Source organism: Numida meleagris, chromosome 8 (genome assembly GCF_002078875.1).
Source record: "Numida meleagris isolate 19003 breed g44 Domestic line chromosome 8, NumMel1.0, whole genome shotgun sequence".
Taxonomy (NCBI): domain Eukaryota; kingdom Metazoa; phylum Chordata; class Aves; order Galliformes; family Numididae; genus Numida; species Numida meleagris.
This window is the reverse complement of record NC_034416.1, coordinates 5410970-5417052: the sequence shown is the minus strand read 5'-3', so window position 1 is coordinate 5417052 and position 6083 is coordinate 5410970.

Below are 6083 nucleotides of genomic sequence, written 5' to 3'. Positions count from 1 at the left end.
TGATTGTTTTGGGAAAAATAAAAATCTTTGGATGAGTCATAAGTGAAGAAAAAAAGGTCATTTGAGAAGATTTCAGTAAGAGAAGAAATTGATAAAGAATATGGAAATGCATTCTAATTAGAATGAAAAGTTTGAAGACTGCACCCTGTAGTGAAATTAGTGTCTGCAGCAGACAATGCTCCTCATTAACAAACCGGGACCTCACTTTTATTACACTTAAACCAAGATTCTTCACTGTGTCCTACCACTTAAAACTATGCATCAGTGACCACAACGCTTGCAACTATGGTTATTCTTAACCCTCTGCAGTCATGAGCAGGTAAAAACTTTGAAAGAAGCACGAGTTGGAGGAGAGATGCCACAGAGATATGGAGTGTATTATGCTGAAATTGAATCTTCCTTTGAATGGTGGGAGAATAATAAGGACCCTGCCGACTGAATCATGTTAAACTGCAGCATTTATTTATTTTTAGTGCAGTTTCATCTAGTGACAATGCAGTCATTATAGCCTTTTGTTGTTAAGGTGTGTGTATATTTCTATTTGAAAACCCTAGCATAAAAATGCATGAACAGTAAAGCTTTTAAAGCCAACCGTTTCCAAACAGTCACGATTCCAGTTCCCCCCAAGTTCTGGTCAATCTTCTCGTGACTTTGGATCATCACATGGGAAGGAGAGAAAACAAAGCAAAAAAAAAATGAAATGGGTAGACTTTCTGAGTAATAGAAATGAGAAGTCTTCTTTTTAATGACATCTTACTTTGAAATTAGTCCTTGTCTGTAGCTGAGAGGAGTCGTGGTCCCTTTCTTCCCTGTAGTTTCTGTACCCCTTATTGCCCTTCCCTCCCCTGGTGCTCCCAGCCCAGGGGATGAGTCTCCCTCAGAAAGGCCAGCGTGCCCCTGGAAGCAGAGACCTGCTCAATGTCAGCAACCCAGGTGAATGCAAAACTAAATACAGCCCAAACCTGACATGTTCCAGGTCAATGAAATACTTTTTCAGGCTTCCCAGGGGAAAATCTCACCAAAAATCAACTACTTGCGAATGGAGTTGAAAGAAAAATAAATACAGAGATTTCCATTTTGCAGTGGAAAAGGGTTTCCCTGCAATATGTTGAGCAGCGCTTCATCGCTGCGCGCAGCCCATGGGAAGCAGAGCCGTGGCTGCAGCAGATGAAGCACTGAGGTGTGCCAGCTGCAGCGGGCACTGCTGGGCCGCGGCCGCAGAGCCTTTGGGCAGGGCTGTCCCGCAGGCAGGTTCCCCTTACCCCTGTGTTTCCACCAGCAGCAGCCTGCAGCGAGCGCCAGGTGTCTCTGGCAGAGAGAAAACCTGACTCACGTAGCAAGAGAAGTGACTTCTATTTACTCCTTCAGCCCTTGCAAAAGCAAAGGGGGGTGAGAGTGTAGATAAAGGTAATAAACAACTCCAAGCTCTGGTAGCGTCTGAAACGATTGTGCTGTTTATGGTTTCTTTTGGCTACAAGTAACTCTGTGTCTGTTCAATAGCCAGTGGTGCCTTCCTACTGATAGGACTGAATCCCAGCACGGAGCCATCGCCACAGGCAGGAGGATGACAAACAGGAGGCACAACAGGTACAAGGCAGAAATCCGTCTTAAATTCACTCGACTTGTCTGCTGTTTTATGGGCCTTGTTGTCGCCGCTCGCACACTTGTATTCCACTGGTGTCGGTACAGCAACTTCACTGAAGTCCTCCTGTGTAAGAGCACTTCAGGCCCTCCAGACACAGAAGAGAAAGGCTTTTCATGCCATGGCAGAGCCTGACTTTGCACACACAACGCCCCCAGCCTCACAGCTCATGGCTTTATTCTTGCTGCGCTGCACCATTGAGCTTTGGGGTGGATGTTTTTAACCAAGTGGTTATTTTTGCCGTTTACCTGAGCAGCACCGGCTGCTGGGCCCAGGCTGGGGCAGGGCATGTGGGGATGCCCCATGCCATAGAGATGGAGCTGGAGAGCTGCAGCTAATTGCAGTCCAAAATCATAACTTCAGACAACTCTAATGTTTGCAGCTGGAAGGACTTAAAAGCTATTTGCTTCTAATCTCTCTCTGACAATCAATGAATTGAACAGTAAATGTTATTAGACTAATTTACTGTTCATCAAGAGTAAGAAATGAATAGAATAATTTACTATTCATACATCCAACTGTGTGACGTGCGTACAGATCAGTTTGAAAGAAAAAGCAACATTAGGGTTCCAGTTCTCCTCCCATACCTTTTTTTATTCTAATTTATTTCCATTCTCATTTATGAAGCTGCTCTGGCTTTGCCCCAGTGGCAGAATGACCACATCTGTTTGGGAGCACATCTGTGTTGGAGCACAGGACGATGTGCAACCCCCCGTGATTTCCATGGGGGAAAGCAGTACAAACCCACCCCCACCATGCCCACTAATCATGTCCCTCAGTGCCACAGCTCCACGGTTCTTGAACACCTCCTCTCTGTGCCAGCATCCCACCATTCCTTCAAAGAATAAATTTTTCCTAATATCCAACCTGATGCATGTTGAGCATTTCATTTTCTGCCCAGGTAGGCCCAGAGGAGCACACAAGGAGGCAATTGGATAAATTGCCCTTTCTGGACCAAAACTGGGGTAGCGTTAGACATTTAGAAATGCTAAAGTACTGCATTTCTTACAGAATCAGACTAAATGCATGTGTGGAAAAAAGTAGAGCTGTATCATCTTTAATCAAATGCATGTTTTAGATACTAAGGCTGAGAATACCAGTCACTTTCTGGATGCCACAGACCCGAACACAACAATAGCACATGGAAAACCATAGAACATGGCTGGAACCGAGGTTGTCAGTAGGATTCATGTTGCCTGCTGTGTGGATGCTGTTGTTCTCAGTGATGGCTTTGGGAGTCAAAAACCTGGGGTTTGTGGCTCTGATAGGAGGTCTGACAGCCCCCGTGGCCTCATCTCCCAACCCAGCACAGTACCAGTGTCCCATCTGTTAATGCTGCTTGTCTACACTCTCTTTCTGCAAGCTGCACCAAAAAGAAGCGGCTTTTTAGTTCAGAGAAAATAGCCAGTTAGTGCACACAGGCAGCTTCTCAATTCAGCTGTATGGGCTTTCCAGCACCTCCAGAGATCCCACAGTTTCTGTTTTGATAAACAAGATGCCATCCACCATCTGCCATCTCCCATTGCCTCTGTCAGGAAGAACAGTTTGGAGAATTCTTCCAACTGGAAGAGTCTCAGCTGTCTCTGCACTTCAACACTATCCTTTCACGTCATCTTCAAAGATCTGTCCACAAGCTCTGAAATGTTAGCACGGAAAAGCAAATAAGAAAAAAAAAAAAGAGAGATCCGACCTTGAAGATTTAGGATTGATTTTGCTTTTAAGACTAGAAAAAAAAAATACCAGCAACAAAGCAGAAAATAGAATTTTAACTTTTTTTATCAGTTACAAGCTGCATCATTTTTCCTTGGGCCCAATAGTCAGGCTTGCTTTTTCCTTCTCACTCAACAGCACCAGGCAGAGATCCCACCAGCCAAATGCCACTTCAAATCCCCAAGAAACCCTTTTTTCAGAGCATCTCCTTTCATGCACATGAGAGGTAAGAAGAGCTCAGGAAGATCCTCAGATGAAAGCCTTCCTCCCAAGTTGTCACCTTTGAAGAAGGGCCCCAGTGCTAGTGAAGCTCCACTGGAATTTGCCCTTTCCTGTGATTTGCAATGGGGACGAGATGCAGTTTCCAAGCCACACTCCCTCTGGAACATACCACACAGAGTCTGGGTTCAGGTGGGGCCGTGCATCTTGCAGAACCGTTCACACAGCTGACCCCCATGTCAATAGTGAGCAGGTGAGATTATCTGCAGTATAGTTGTAGGTGGTGGCAGCACAGCCGGTAGGAGAGTGCCGTCACTACTTCAGCGTTAGCAAGAAATGGTGCCAAAGGCTGGCTGCAATCATGCAAATAGCTCATGGAGGGGCATGAGGACTATGATTACCTGGTGCTGTGGAGGGGATGTCACCTGAGAAAAGATGCTTGTGCCCACAGGGGAGAGCGCTCTCTGCCAAAAGGGATATGGGGTCGGCGCAGCTCCTGCCCTGCACGGCGGAATGTTGGACTGCAGGGCTGGCGGCTGGCTGAGCTGCAGCCAGCTCCAATTGCTGTGCAAGGCAATGTTTAAAAAATAGAATCAACACATCAAACGATGTGTCATGTAAGTTTTCCATGTCAAGGAAAATAGCCTGAGGCCCTTCTTCCCACATTTGCCGCTACAACAGCCAGACAACCTGGCCCCAGAATTTATTCTGGTCTTTAATCAGGAAAAATGCCTGTGATCTCTGAGGCTGGGCTTCACGGTTTTGGAAAGAGATGATATGGTTCACTAGAAGGAAGGCACTTGCCCACTGTTCTTGAGGTCTGTGGTCGCTGTGAGAGTCGCGCTCATTGTGCACCACCTGCTGAAAAAGTGGAAATGCTCTCATTTGCCCCAGTCATCTCTGTGCAGTAAACATCCAGCATAGCGGCTTCAGAGCCATTACTCATGCTATGTTTCCCTCTGTATACACAAAAGCAGATGCTATCCAGCACCCAGATGACCCCAAGTTCTGCTTTCATCCTGTGCTAGTTTTGTTTTATTTTTTTCTCCATACTCTTCCTGCTGAGGTTTACCTTTCCCCATGATTTTGTTGCTCCAAGAACAAAGCTGGCCCTCCACAAACTATGCACAGTGAGGCTGTGCAGGATGGATGCTCACTCTTACTCTTGATTTTTATTCCCTAATTTAGAGCTCAAATACAATTTCCAAGTGGCCGGAGGTTATCCCTCCATGCATATTGTCCTTCCCTTTGCACAGCCATTGCACTGATTTCCTTTGGCTCGGACCACAGTGAGACATTGGTTTTGCCTTTTAGAAAGGGCAGCAGGATGGAGGTGCCTGCTCAAGGTGTAGGACCATCGCAGGGCTCTCAGCACTCTGAGCCATTCAGGGCTCTTGCAAGATCACACCTTGCAGGAAAGATAAACTCAGATATGATCTTAGGTTTAAAACCCAAACCCTAAACAGGCTTTGAGGCCAATGTGCAATTTCTCTAGCAGGCAATATGGTTTTCTTGTATATATAATAAACCTCAGTCATCAGGATTGCCGTGAGCTGCCACATACTCTCCCGTGGTGCAGCCCTGGTCGCTCTCACTGATGTGTGCTATTTCTGAACTAAAGCATAAGGTTTATCATCCCTGCTGTTCTACTCTGCAAGCAGGAGTAAAAAAGGTCGACTACTGTGTTCAGGCAGCATCAAATTACTGTAAAACAAGTGAGATACTGCAGCGATATATGGTGAATCTCGGCATCGTCACCTCTTTCAGGCTTGCATTATAAATGGGTCACAAACTGTTGCTTTCATAATAGAAAGATGAGCCATCAACTCACTCATCCCTTCCAAATTAATATTCAGTGAGGATTTGCAAATGAAACTGTTTCATACCTGGGCATGCCATGGAGCACCTGGAGTGCTTTGTCTGAGCTATGTAATGGGGAGTTCAGTGTCATAAAGCAATTTACGGGCTGTCCTAGGGATTCTTCTGATAAAAACGATGACAGTGTGCACAGCTAGGCAGAGCATAAGTGTTACAATGAAGTCTGGGCTGGACATAGGAGAGGAATTAGGCACTTTTAGTGAGGATTTTGTCTCCCAAACCCAAAGACCTCCTATGTGTCACCCAAACCTGACCGTGCAGAATCACTGAGGCCTGGCTGCCGTTACCCGCTGCTCACACCAAGCTCCTGGTTCAGCCAAGTGGTGCTGCCTCCATCAGCACTGACTGATATCAGCACCAATATCTGCCCTTATGTCAGAGGGGCCATGCACCTTTATCTTCTCAAGCTGAAAGAGAGCCACTCAATAGATCTGCATCTATAGACCACAGCACTCTTCTCATCCATCTGTCGAAATGTGTGTACCTGACTGCTTTGGAGGCCACAGATACAGCACTCAGCTGCAGCTGATTGTGGTGGTGCTGGGAGATGCTGTTGGAGCAGCCCCATGGGTGCCCCCAGCCCTGACCTGTGCACATCACAGCTGATGGAGATGCCTCAAGCAGGAGCTCATGT